Source organism: Xenopus tropicalis, chromosome 4 (genome assembly GCF_000004195.4).
Source record: "Xenopus tropicalis strain Nigerian chromosome 4, UCB_Xtro_10.0, whole genome shotgun sequence".
Lineage (NCBI taxonomy): Eukaryota > Metazoa > Chordata > Amphibia > Anura > Pipidae > Xenopus > Xenopus tropicalis.
In genome coordinates this window covers 120,037,961-120,053,262 of record NC_030680.2, presented here as the reverse complement: position 1 = coordinate 120,053,262, position 15,302 = coordinate 120,037,961, and the positions used below count along the sequence as shown (strand labels likewise).

At 41.5% G+C, this 15,302-nt stretch overlaps 1 protein-coding gene across 1 annotated transcript in view; it reads right to left on the bottom strand.

Moving 5' to 3' along the window:
* Positions 1-14,091, bottom strand: part of c1orf21 (chromosome 1 open reading frame 21) — a 56,366-nt gene extending 42,275 nt beyond the window's left edge. The window contains exon 1 of the mRNA NM_001079184.1: positions 14,004-14,091. The gene's annotated coding sequence lies outside the window, so the exon portion shown is untranslated. The remainder of the gene's footprint in view (positions 1-14,003) is intronic.
* Positions 14,092-15,302: the final 1,211 nt, after the last annotated feature.

Genomic DNA, 15,302 nt, shown 5'->3' with positions numbered 1-15,302 from the left:
ATGCTTCTTTGCTACTTGTAGTGTGCAGATATCTGACCAACCTTCCCCACTGCTGGCTGGTCACAGAAAACTGATTCCCAGTGATAGGTATAAAACAGGCTATGGTCACTAGGCTCAGCAGCAAACATCTGAGATGATAATAAAGGTTTTTTAACTGAATAAGGAGGAGGAAAACAATGGAGATCTGATTTTTGATACACAGTTTGTGTAGTATGGTAAACTGAGATAACAGACAGGAACTGATTCCAATTGCAATCTCATACACAAATAAATCTTAAATAGTCTGCTTTTTCATTAATGTTTATAGTAAAGCTGCTTAGAAGTAGGGTTTCTATCTTACTGCAATTAAAAAAAATATTAGTGGACATCCCATTGAAGAAAAATATTTTACAGTTTACAGTTATAAAGTCTGATGATATGTAACATAAAAAGAAGATGCCAAACCAACATGAATTAATATATTTTTCAGAAGTAAGATATTGTTAGAAATATATCACAAAGTGCCCAAGAATGGTTGTTTATCATGAATAAGATAAAAATAGTTGTACTTGCTTCATTTTGTTAGCTGCATGTAACCTACTAAACATGGCTATTGGCCAAGGTCACTTTAATTCTGGGCAGCAGTCAAACCAAGCCTCCAGCTAAGCCTCGGCAGCAACATGGCACACACTTTTTCCTGATTATAACTGCTGGTTTGGGAGGTACAGACAGTATTTTCATGAACACATTTTATAATGTTACCTTGTTTTTTCAGTATGGAGAAGTTGGTGCTTTCAGAGAATAATTCAAGATAGCAGTTCCAACTGCATTAGCAGCAGAGCTATTTGAATGGGAGCACTGCAGTCAAATTGCTTTCTGTAGAAGTCTTATTACCTCGGACACATGGGACAAACATTGACCAATTAGATCTTTTGGCTCATATTTGTTCCCTATGTGGCCATCTCAAAGGAAATGTAGTACTTTTCACATACAGCATTATTCTGCATGCTTCAATATAGCAGTCATAGCAGCCATCATAGCACTAAGCATGCCAGGATAGCAGGGGATTAAGTGACCTGTCCAATGTCACACTGTGTTGAATCATGGTGTCTATCCTGGGATCATGGTGTCTATCCTGGGATCGAATGTCAGAGTGAGAGCTACTCTAGGTTAGCTCCTATCAAGGGAGAGGTTGATATGTTTATGTTTGGGGAGGCTACCAATAGAAGTCTTTCCATTGGATAACATTCTATATGAATACACAGCAGTTAGTCTCCCTAAATCTTCATTATTCTCTACCTATGCCTATTGTCTCCCCCGGACCTCTTAACTTTGTGATATGTATGTTTCATTTAAATAATGCTCAGTAAGAAAAAAACGCTGATGGCTCTGCATTCCAATAAATTGCAGTTGGGTCTGCCAGCAGCAACACTAGACTGTAGATTGTTTTTAGGACCTCCCAAGAGACAGTGGATCTAGAGGAAACTCAGGGCACTAGGGATACGCTTTTTCAATTTAACTTGCATTGTATAACTGCTTTAGGCCCAGTGGGGATTATTCTGGTGCCAAAACCCTGGGACATAAACTCTCTCCCAGTTATACCTGAATGTATCTTGTTCCCTGAGGGATCTCACCATCTTACATTAAGGGGACCTTGTGGCAACTTGCTTGTGCAATGTGATTTATAGTGGGGCATTCACCGTTGTAGCATAAATATCTTGTGGTTCTATAGCCCATAAGGCATGCAACAAACAGTGACTCACAGGCAGGCTCAGGCTCAGGGTAACAACTCAGCTGTCTCTAACCATTTGTCGTAAAATAACAATTGAAGTTATTTTTAATTATTAGAGGAATAAAAAAATCATCCACATGATAGTATCAAAAGTTATACATACAGAATTACTTGGTTATATGCAACACAACTTACTTATCAAAGCCTATTCATATTTACATTTATTAAATCTGGGAACGCACAGACTCAGACAGACAGGAAGAAAGCAAGACAGACTTATCAGACTAAAGGTTAGAGGCTTTTACCCCAATCACGTACTTCTCATTGTCAGTGCATTAGTAATTTAAGAAGACATAGCCTAACCATTTCATTACAAATTCTACCAAAAGGCCACAGTATACAAGCAAACAGCTAAGTAACATTTCAGTATATATTATAAAGGCTACAAAAAATAGGTTGCTGCTATCTGCCCTTTAAATTGCAATCTGCTTAAAGACTTTGTGCTATGTGACTGAGGCGCAAATTTTACAAACAGAACAAGGTGGCCATACACTGAAAGATCTGTTTGTCTGGCAATGGCACCAAACAAGCAGATCATTCCCTGATATGCCCATCTTGACATTGGTTTGATACGATTTTTTGGCCTTCTGGAGCTATAGACCCTGCTAGCTTATATATTATATATATATATATATATATATATATACATACACATACATACATACAGATGTAACCAGCAAGTTTTCACAATTTGAAAAAACGCAACAAACATGGTAAAGGAACTTGGCTGCATCTGTATATACATCCAAGGAAGGTATGAGATTTTTAGTCTGGACTGATAGATTGCAATCCAATGAGATTGCAGAATGGTCTTTTAAAACGTCCCCTTTTCATATGTATAGATGGTTAGTAAATACAAGAACAGACAAACTGCCCCATGTAATCCATGCATGTATAAATGTTTGAATGAGCAGCTATATATATTTGCTGTAATCACTCAGGCATTGCCACTGGGCAATTGATGGCGCTACTACTCCTAGCATGCTGAAAAAGCCTCCCGATGCCTTTCATTAATATACACGGTGGTTTGATTATAATACATAACCATAATTCCATCTGTATCCCAAGCTTTAAAAAGGATTATGGGAATTGCAGTCCAACATTTTGAGGACTGTTAATTGGACACCACTATTATGGTTTAACTGTGACATCGTGCGTGATAAGGATTATCCCTAGCTACAATTTATATTATAGACAATATTGTTAAACAGTGGAACTAATGGGATGAATATTGACGGATGATATATCTATCAGTAGTTCTTGTGCACAACATTGAATTGCTGCAGATTAAGATAGCGTGGTGTTGACTTGTTAGTGGTTTGATTGCCTTTATTGATTTTGAGTGCCGGGTCATTGGTATGGTAAGGGCTAATGTAAATATCATGTGTGTGCAAAATAAATACAAATATCACTGTATGAAGGATCCATTGTGTAATAGAGGAAGCCGATGCCATAGCTAACAAGCTGGTAATGAGAGGGGTTGCTTACATAAATAAGCTCCTATGAGCAATGCACTGCCTAATAAACCCAAATATATACTGGTATATCTTAGCTTATAGCTTCCTTCCAGGGCGGACAGCTATACACAGCCAAATGCATCAGTTTTTTGTACATATTTTTAGCTGTTTCATAACATCCTTTGCCTGCACCACCCTCACAATTGAATCTGTATGCTGCGCATGAGGCAAGCTGTGCAAATTAGTGGATCTGTGCCACAGATGGATGACATGTCGCCTGGCAGGGATAATTACTGAGATATGAGTAAATCTATTTGCCCAAACAGAGAAGGAGCTAGCAAATCTGCACAGACATAAGGGAGGCCGGCAGGAGGGCATAAGCGGAGTTAAAACATACTGGGGCCAAGCAATTCTGTGTACTGTTGGTACTGTGATGGTGCACGGAGGCCCCAATAATCGTAAAGGCCAAGTGGGATGTAAAAAGTAGTTGTTCACCTTTGAGCTAACCTTTAGCATGATGTAGACTTGTAGAGAGTAACATTTTAAGATAATTTGCAATTGGTCTTTATTTTTTATTATTTGTGTGCGTGTTTAATTATTCCACTTTTTTCTTCAGCAACCCTCCAGGTGGGAATTTTTTGCAGTTATATGGTTGCTAGGGTTCAAATTACCTTAGCAACCAGTAAGGGATTTAAATGAGAGACTGATATATTTATTGGAGAGGACCTAAATAGAAAAATAATTAATTCAGTAACAATAAATATAAAATTGTAGCCTTACAGAGCAGTCGTTTTTTTGGCTACTGAGGTCAGTGACCCCCCATTTGAAAGCTGGAATAGGAGAAGGCAGCACATAATTCAAAAACTATAAAAATAAATAAATAATGACGGCCAATTGAAAAGTTACTGCAAATTCTATTAAGAATTCTACTAAGGAACAGATTTATCAAAAAGTAAAATTAGAGCTCACCACAGAAATAGCACCCACTCTCTATTCAATCCTATGGGAATTTTAAAAGCATATTTATCAAATGGTGAACTCTAACTTTCATCCACTGATAAATACGCTTCTAAAAATCCCATCAGAATAAACAGAGTGGGTGAATTTTTCTGTGGTGAGCTCTAATTTTGCACTTTGAGTAACATGCCCCTAAAAGTTAACTTAAGGGTAAACCCCCTATTTAACAGCAGTTCTACATAAGTATGATTTAAAACAATGACATGGCATGGTGCCATTTTACCAGCAGAAAGGTCATAAGGCCAATTGCTTGGAATATAGAACAATTAATCATTAAATGAAAGACTGTTATCTTGCACATATTATTGTTCGTCAATGAAGACTTGTCATCAGGTGGGTGACTTCCTTCTGACTTCCCTACAGATAACTGTACAACAAAGGTACACAACCTAAATTCTCCAACCTGTCCAACCACAGAAATAAACAACATCAATGGTCATATAGGTGTAACCAGCACACTTTTACATGAAAAAGTTTGAAACAAAATACCCCTGGCATTGTAAGTACACAGGGGCCCAAACAGCCCCCCACAGGCCCAATAAATACCATCTATGGCATCTTATAGCATCCCCTTTGGCATTTGCCAGAATCCAGAGATTGCCAGTCTGGGCCTGCCAGGAACTAAAGCCATTTGGTTTATATGAAGCCTAGTAAAAATTAAAGCAAATGTTTCACAGTTTCTGCCCTATTTCTATTTATGCATTTTCATTGTACAGTAATATCTGTCCAGATCATTGGCCAAACAAGCAAGGAAAGATTATTGTAGGAAACCTTGTATCTGCCAACAATATCCGTGTGCATTGGCAGTTTTGTTATAAAGTGACAATTTAGTGTCATGGGTGGATACACCTAATAGTTTCAAAAAGCATTTACACAAGGCATTTTAACCTGTAGCTGACAATAATGCCTTCCATTAGCATTCACCACCTGCCAAGTGGCCATTGAACACTTATGATAGTGACTGGAATGCTGCCAAAGTCATTACAGGCATCATGATGTGTATATGGGCATCCGGTACAACTTACTGCTGCATAATAACTCTCATCATCCAGTGGGCGAAAGGTGAACTCTACCAGAACAAACTGCAGGTATGAATGCCTGTGCTGTGGGCCCACGCCCAAAAATCAGCATGAACTGCAATGATTTTTAGCTTGAAACAATATCTGCAGAAGAGCACATGGGTAATTCAGTCACTGGCACTGTATCTGACACAGTCTGCATGGATTTGGTTGTAAAACAGTTCATGCTTCAAATACCTCAAAGTCAATTACTCCTGTGTAAAGGATTTAGGGCTCCTTCAGCTCCATGTCAGATAGGAACCCTTAGATCCCATCAAGGAAAAGAACATGGAGGGCCAAAAATCTCACCACAATTAGATGCAAAGAGTGCAACATATAGCAGGCATCACATAGACCTACAGTGGAAATAATAAAGGACTGATCCAAAATGTCTTAGGCTGGGGACCATTAAGACAGGTTCTCTTATAGGCCAGTCCAACTCTGTCCTCCAGAGCCATTATATTATGTATACTATAGTATTTCTTAAAACACTAGCTTTTGGGCTAAGTTTTAACTGATCTCCCCCAACCCTGATCCTCTGGGGACAGTGTGCGTCCAAACCAAAATCCTCTGAACAGTAATGCATGCTACTGAAGAAAATTTTGTTGTGATCTGTGAAAAGATGCCTGCGTAAGAGATGGGACTTGTGGTACGGTCTTTCCTGTGGGAGGACTGAATCGAGCAAGAGAATATATTTACAGGGGTAGGGAAGTTTTGCCCTAGGCTTGTGTGGCAACCAATTGATTAATTAGGATTCCAAATGAACAACTGATGGTGATGAGATCTGGTGTATCCTTATCCAATCACAAGTGGGACTGAATCACTAGAGAACTATACTTGATATACACAGCTGAGTATGGCTTAATGTTGTGAGGGTTGACCTGCTCTTCCTCTGCTCCCAAAGTTTCCCTATCTTAGAATCTAGACATGCACAGAAGTAGCAGAGAAGAAAGACTCCAAATTTCAAGCTGATTTTTTCTTAATACAAATCTCATCCTACAGTTGCACTGTAACTGCATCATGGAATTTGTAGCTCCACCCAAATTCATATTTTCATGCTGACGGATTGACCCTTGGGCCAGACATCTGGATACTGTGCAACATGACCATGTAGTTGGATAGCCTGATATTGTTGTTCATTGGCCATCAGCCTGAATGAGCAGATCTGAGAGGAAGTGAAGAGGCCCAGCGGATGCTCTCACTTTGGCATCTGCCAATGCACAGTCCATGTGTTGAAAATGAGCACTGGCAGATGAAATTTTCAATTTGGACAGACCTACTGTGATCTGATTGCAGAATGCCTATCAAACTGGCCTCCCTGAGGCGTCAAACATATCCAGGCTGTCAGAGAGGAAGCTCAAAGTCAGCTAAACTGCCCTGCCAAATCTGCATATATATGATATATATGACAATATTGAGACTAAGGAATGAATGCTGGAGGATGCAGTACAATCAGCCTGGGGTTATTAAGCATTTAATATTTTAACACTTTATTTATATAGGTTCGACATGTTATATAGCACTTTACAGAGATCAGCCTTGACTCACAGCGGTCCTTGCCACAGTGGAGCTTAGAATCTGTTCATGCTATTCCATAGACTACATCTAGCCATGAAGGGAAAACTATATCTCCAGAATGAGTACTAAACCAACAGATAGGCCATTTAATATACATATAATGGTCCTTTTGGTGTCTGCACTCCAATTCAAAAATCGCACAAGGCGGGTGCATAGTCCAATCAAATGTATAAAAAAATATTTTCAGACCGGCACATGCTTACTTTATGCCTTTATTATAAACACATTGCACACAAAAATCTAATGTTTTGGTCCTTATTAGGACTTTTCTCAAGGATGGATATATACATATCAGTAAATATTACCCTTTTACATCTTTTCCCTTGAGCCACCATTTAGTGATGGGCTTTGTGCTCCCTCAGAGATCAGCTGACAGGAAATAATGCAGCTCTAACTGGAACAGTGTGGGAGTAAAAGGCAGAACTTTGTCCATTAATTGACTGATGTGCCCTAACATGTAAGTGTGCCCTTAGTTTGTTTGTGTGCACTTGGAATCGTACAATCCCAAAGGGTGGCCCCTAAGTACTTTAAGGAGAAGGAAAGGTAAAAATCACTGGGGGTTGCCAAATGTTAGGCACCCCCCAGAGATTGTAATTGCTTACCTTTTACCCCAGGCTAGTGCTCCTGTTAGGAGAAAACTGCACCATCCCGGTGTCTTCACACTGCTCGCACATGCGCAATAGAGTAAAAAGCCAGACTTTAACAAGAGTTGGCATTTTCACCCTACTGCGCATGCTCTGGCCCCCGGGATTCCGAAAAATGAAGAGAGAAGGAAGAGGATCGCTCCCTCGCAGCTACCCCAGTGGTGTGGTTTATTCCTAACAGGAGCACCAGCTCGGGGTATCAGGTAAGCGATTACAATCACTGGGGGGTACCTAACATTTGGCAACCCCCAGTGATTTTTACCTTTCCTTCTCCTTTAAAATGCCAATTTTCTATTTAAGAATACCCAATGGCACATACTATAAAAAAGGTATATTTTTATAATTTTTTTTTTTTTTTTTTTACATATGAGCTGTTTTATGCAATATATTTTTATCAAGCCTTGCATTGTTTGGGGGTTGTCCTATAAAGAGTGAATTTAAACAGCTTCTTAAACTTGTTAAAAGGAAAAGCCCTTTACGGGAGAGCTATGCTACTAAATTACTATGTTACTTATAATTAGTTCTCTGTTTAAGAGGTGTTAGGATAAATACCTTTGATGGTGCTTTCTTTCCTCTGACATCCCTACTCTTTTTTTTATAGCAATTTAAAGGCCAACGATTGCCCAAGCACTTTCCCCTGATGACTACACCCAGTTACATTTATTGCTTCCCCGATAATACAGGCTGAGCCAACACAAGGGCCCACATTTATACAACTCCCAATATGCCGGAAAGAATGCGCTTGCGTTGAGGCAGCGTTGCCCTCCTAACAAACACAGACATGCATGTTGCTGTGCTACACAGCTACTGTTTGCTTACTTTTGTTTACTCTCCCTCGTAACAAAAGACTTAATCTAATGGAGATGATTGACATTAATACCCATAGTTTAATTAGCAAAGGGCAGATATCTCCAGAGAAGCTACAGCAGCACTTAGGATACATTTTCCTACTTAGAAAAAACAGCATGGCGCAAGTTATTGCCGCTAAATATTTCACGGCGTATTGGACAGCTTAAGAATTGTTCCCCCGGCGCTCTTATAAATGAGCACAATGTTCAGCTGTACATAAGGCTTTTTTCCTGGCTCAACGTTTATCTTCTTTTCAGGGTAAAGAAAAATATTGACTGTCAATCAATAATTTCTCCATGGTCAGAAGAGGAAAGGCTGTTTGTAATTAGTTTCCATTTAACTAAAGCAGAAAAATATTTGTTATTTGCACACTTGAAATTATTTTATTCAAGACATTCGGGGCCAGGTCCCTGCCATGAACACATAGTTATTAAGAGAGGGGGTGGGGTGCAAGTAAATAATTTTATGTTATAGTCTTAGGAAAGTATATGACCATATAGAAATAATTCTAGTATGATAGCAACCTATCAGACTTTTGCTTTTTATGCATCACTAATACAGTAAAATTCATCCCGATATCTATTATAACAAAATATATATACAGGTATGTTAATCTATTATCCTGATCACTTGAGACCTGAGTTTTTTTCCCTGTAATTTGGATCACCAAAAAACAGTCACTGAAATATTAAGTGAAACACGTGGTGATTTTCAGAGTCATGCCTAAGGTCTCATTTACAAATTCATACTGAAAATAGTGTATGAATGCAACACAGACTACTGGAATGTTACCTGCAAGTGAGCGCCCAAACAACACCATGTATTCTCCTCTGCATTCCAGCTTATGGTTATTCAACTGGGATCATTATACAGTGAAACCTCAATTTTACAGTTTGTGGTCCCACCAATATAATGTAAAATAAGGGTTTCAGTATATGCAGTATATACTAAGTAATCTCCTTTTTAATTTCCCTCTTTTACCCCGATTATATTCATATTAGCACATCCAGCGGTGCTCTTTCCTTGGACCAAACTTGCCTTGATCGGCTGACAGCAGTTCCAGTCCAGGGCATATCTGGGCCCTGCAACTTCTGAGCACAAAACCAAAACTGTTGCCAGACAAACAATGAAAATTAATAGCGGCATTATTGGTAATCCTTTGTAATAAATAATTATAAGAGAAATCCTTGGAAATTGATATAGCCAGCATATTTATAGCTGTTTTGGTGACATTTAACTATTAATGATAGTGCCACACAGATAAAAGGCCTGGCTACTCCAATCATGGTAATCATAGTCTGAAAAACTGCTGCTATGGCATCCCACATGTGCTATAACCAGTGGGTTCACTCACTCTGCATATGACTTCTGCCCTTGCCTTGGGAGGCAACCTTTTTTGGCCAGGCTTTGATGAGGCTTATGGGAACAAAGGGTTAGGTACCTCTGATTTATTATTTACAGAAACATTACTTATTTATATTAATAAGTGCATGTCGTCATGTTGGTAGGCTCAGCTGAAACCATTAACATAGTGGGTAATAAAAAGCAACTTTGTGCCTTTTGCCTGCCTGTTCCTTAACCTTTGGACCCCCTCAGATGCTACAGGACTATAAATCCCAGCATTCATCCACAAATTATAAAGAGTCAGCATATGCTTGAAGCTGTAGTCCAGCAGCATCTGGGGGGTTGGACAGTCCGATGTTCTAATTGGGGAGACAGTGAAAGCTTATACAGAGAGGGTCAGAGGAATCTACACTTTAGTTATATAAATCATTTGCTGGTGAACATAGAGTCAAGTATCAGGGAAACCCCGCTTAAAATTGTAAACAAATGTATGCAGTTTCCATACATTAATAAAAAATAATGCATACTTAGAGCATGTGCACCTATAAATGAGCAATGTATAGTAATTGTATTAGCCTGAAATGTAATAAAATTCTGTACAATGGACGGCTGGCAAGAGGGACACTTGGGAGAGTGGGGGCATAAAAAAACAACCTATTTATAGCAGTTTCGCTAGCTTCTTAAGCTGGATCTGACTAATACAAGTCTTGCCCACTAGTCTTATTAAAAACTCTATTAGTTGTGCTAATAATATGACGTGCGGCATGCTTCTGTGGCTTTGCACTGCCGTCAGCACCTTCTGACAAATGAGAATACTGTATATATAAACAGGCATGTGCGGGGGGACAGTAATGAGGTCAGGGATATTTTGTTGTGGCAGGATGGCATCTTGCTTGCCTTCACCCCATGCTGCCAGTCTGTAGACAACACACTCCCCAGGGATCAGGCAGAAATAGCAAAACCATGACCAAAGCAATGGCCAGTAACCAACAGTCTTTGATGGTCAGTGAGATGTCAGGAGTTAATGGTTAAACAACATTGACAGGGCAGCTGGTTGTCAATCACAAAAGACCAATAACCAATAGCAATTCTGGGTAAAAAGGCCCAAAGCAGCAGGATCAGGGATTCCATTTGCTGGCAGGGAGAGCGCCCTCAGCCTCATTGGGCTGAATGACTTTCTGACATATTTGTGCCCTCTCATTTGGATCAAGAACACTGTATTTGTATCTGCACTTACTGCATGTTTGTGTCACAGAATGATTGTGCTCCGACCAGACAGGAGAAGCTGTGAGACTGCTAGCCAGGTTACTTAATTCACCCCAATAAAATAATAAAGTTGCAGCCTTTGCACCTTGTTTATATTTATTGCGATATTATTATGATATAATGAAACCTGCTGATGTGAGATTCTTATCCCAGCATGCTCAGCTAGTGACCAACTATCTACCATATCTACTATCTCAAGATACTGAGTTAAAACTCTCACAGAGGGGGTAAACATTTGTATTATGCCAATATGGTTCTTTGGCACACAGCACAAGAAACTATTCTTTATTGAATTCATCTCATACACCAGTGAAATTGTTTATTTTTCCAGTTCTCCCTCCCATTCACTTATAAAAGATAATCCTCTGTTGAATATCATGCTCTAACTTCTGGCAGCCGATGTCACCGTACCCAATACAGATTGCACCTTTCTGCATGATCGGTTGCAGATGAGCATTAGGATTAAATGTAATTAGTTACATGGAAACGAGCCCACAGCCAGCCAACTGCTAAACTGACAAACAGCAATTGTCAATGTATGTCCCCTTACACCCTGGCTAAGGCATCTGTGCTATATGGTGCTTAATTCCTATTGCCCCCTGGCTGAAGCATCTGTGCTATATGGTGCCTAACTCCCATTGCCCCTTGATTGAAGCATCTGTGCTATATGGTGCCTAACTCCCATTGCCCCCTGGCTGAAACATCTGTGCTATATGGTGCCTAATTCCCATTGCCCCCTGGCTAAAGCATCTGTGCTATATGGTACCTAATTCCCATTGCCCCCTGGCTAAAGAATCTGTGCTATATGGTGCCTAATTCCCATTGCCCCCTGGCTGAAGCATCTGTGCTATATGGTGCCTAATTCCCATTGCCCCCTGGCTGAAGCATCTGTGCTATATGGTGCCTAATTCCCATTGCCCCCTGGCTGAAGCATCTGTGCTATATGGTGCATAATTCCCATTGCCCCCTGGCTGAAGCGTCTGTGCTATATGGTGCCCAATTCCCATTGCCCCCCGGCTGAAGCATCTGTGCTATATGGTGCCTAATTCCCATTGCCCCCTGGCTGAAGCATCTGTGCTGAATGGTGCCTAATTCCCATTGCCCCCCGGCTGAAGCATCTGTGCTATATGGTGCCTAATTCCCATTGCCCCCTGGCTGAAGCATCTGTGCTAAATGGTGCCTAATTCCCATTGCCCCCTGGCTGAAGCATCTGTGCTATATGGTGCCCAATTCCCATTGCCCCCCGGCTAAAGCATCTGTGCTATATGGTGCCCAATTCCCATTGCCCCCGGCTGAAGCATGATTCTAACAATGCAAGTGGTACTTCTTCTTGCCCACTGTATCAATGGCAGGGATGAACTGGACTAGAACCAGGGACATTTTTTCTGTAAAGTGAGATGAATCCCCCACCTAAGGCAGTAGCCTAAGGTGTAACTTAGCTATTGCAGCACACCAGCATGTCTGTGCAGGTCTATAGCAGAAGGGCTTCCTTCTCTCACCAGGCAGTGTGGTGAATTAAAAACCAGAGAAGAGCTGAGAAAGGAACTGGGGCACCAAATTGGACAATCAGTATGAATTATTATGGAGTAAATGGACTTTGCCACTCTGGGAGAAAATATACTATGGTAATTTTGCCTGAAGATTACATTCCTCTTTAAAGAATGGAAGAAGACATTCACCCTTCTGACCTATGTCAGCTCAATGTGCCTCAAAGAGAGATTCCCTGAGGATACCAAATCCAACACTTGTAGGCCTCATACAAAAGAAAATGAGCCACAGCACCTCCAGACCAGCCAATAACCACACACACATAAACATATCTGATGGTTTCTGTCAACCATGTTTTAATGACCCAGAAAGCAAAATGATTAAACTGGATGGTAATCTTAATATACCTGATAAATAAAATAAAGCTTTACTCTCTAGCCCTCCCAGAATCCTCCGTTGCCCTAAAACTGCCCTAATTTGCCCATAGTATTTCCCTTTCACGTTATTAACCCTTCATACTTTTTGCCCGCTGGAACGTTGATGCACAAAAGCAAATTGCACAACATACTCCAATGGAAATGCCCTCTTGAACAGAAAAAAACTGTGGTATTGCCAAAGCCACACAATATATAGGAGCACAGTTATGGGCTTTTAAACACAGTCATTAAACAGGCAACACCAACTCCAGTATCCAAACATTCAACAGGTTATTGTAAGGAAGGGAATTAAAAATCTGATATTGCTGTGACTTTAGTTCAGAAAATTCCCTGGGGAGGGTTTCTAAGCACCCCCTGATCCAAACACTTGCCCAAGCACTAAATGGTTAATACAGAGGTCTGTGGCTTCCCATGGGGCACTTTAGAGCAGTACCCTGAGATTAATGCAGAAGCTGCATGGGCTCAGTGGAATAAAACCACATACTATGGGACTAGGGACGTGAGCTTCTGCTGAAATGGGAAATTAGAGATTATTCCTATGGGTGCAACACAGAACGGCCTTAGTGCAAGTCTGCCTGGGGATGCTGGGAGTTGTAGCTCAGACAGCAGGCAGGCAGTAAATAGACAGCAGCCCTGCAGAGCTTTATGGGCAAGCCCTAAATATGGGAATCATATTGCCTTGTGAGTATTAGCAAGAACATAAGGAGACAGGAGACTGCTATTAGAGGGGGCTGCACATGATGCATGGCTGATGAGAGATTACTTGCCTGCTGCCACATGGCTGCATAGGAATGAAAGGGTAAATAGTAATGCAGGGGGTCGGTGCGAGTGTGCCCACATGGAGGGCTCATCTGTCAGGAGCCCCAGCAAAGTGTGACAGCACATAGGAGGAGGGGGGCTAGGGCCTGCTCATTATGGCAAGTACATCTGTGGGCTCCGGTAGCCAAATAAACAGCCTGCTGATATAAATAGAGCAGCAATGAAACGCCAACAACCCAGTGCCCATTGGGGAGAGCGGACTGCAGGCCCGCCAGCTCCTTAGCCCTCACCCTGAGCTCCAATCACAACCCGGCGCTGTGGCTTTGCCTCCCTACCTTGCTGAGGTGCTGCTCCGGGGCTTGGGACGGGGGTTCCAGTGGGGCAGGCACTGGGCAGAGCGGGGACACGGAGCGCAGAGCTGAGCACAAGTCGGAAACGCTCCTATCGCAGCCGCTCAGCAGCAGCAGCAGGGAAGGGAGAGAGCAGAGGGGGAATAGGGAGGGGATGGGAGGGGTGAGAGACTGCTACTCATTAGACAGCCGGTCTGGCCAGGCCTTCATTATACAGAGAGGCAGCACAGAGAGCTCCTTAGGCTTCTCCCACAGAGCTGCCTTCCCCTAACTAACCCATACCCTACCTGTATTACTCACTCACCCACTCACTCACCGCCTCCTTCCTCAGGGATCTCAGTGCTTGGCACCAGTGGCACCTTGTATAGTGACTTAGAGCAGGGATACCCAGCCTATAACTCCAGCACCCTGACCTTATGTGCTGCTAGCTGGACATCCCTGGCTCATGTGTCCTTACTGGTATAAATAGGCTTGGCACAAACCAGTCCAGCATTGGTGCCACACTGCAAAGAGAACACACTGCTGGCAGGATGTGACCAACTAGGTCCTGACATCTGTACAACTACAATTCCCTGTTCCCCTGGCATTTAAGCAGTTATAAATCAACAAGAGTTTCCCAATCTCACCCCCCCAAAAGTCATGAGTCTGCACATTTGGCTGATAGCGCCCCATTAAGCCTGTTGCTGATGCTGGGGTTCCATGCATAGTCCTGAGGTGCAGTAAGAGGCTACATTATAGGGATGAGTAAAGGAACGGCTTTGTTACACTATCATATGTGTTACTTACTAAACTGCAAGGAATCCCATTTCCTGTTGTGTAGGAATGATAACATTTAATTATGACAGAGGTCCTGAAAGGGACCCAAGGGAGCTACAGATATTTATTCTAAAGCAGAAGGAAAGGTAGAATCGCTGGAGGTGCAAAGTTGTTAGGCACCCCCTTCCCCCCTGATTTCTGTCCCTTACTTTAGACTCTGGGACATCAATCCTACTCCACAAAAACATGCATGGGCCCCAGGTACTTCTTCCCCTCAGTGCCACCATATTTTTCCTAGACATTCCCTGCCCTTGCAGGCCTGGGGTCAATTAAGCAGTAAAATTAACCCGCTCCTCCTATAATTACCCTGAAGGATCAAGGAGATGAGATTTAGTGTCAGATGAACGTGGTTCCATTTTTGTCATTCTGCATTGTTTTGTGTAATAAATAATGGAATAATAGATTTTTTGATGAAATCAATAAGCAGAATGCAATTTACCTTTATATGGGGCTTATGTTTATTGCCCC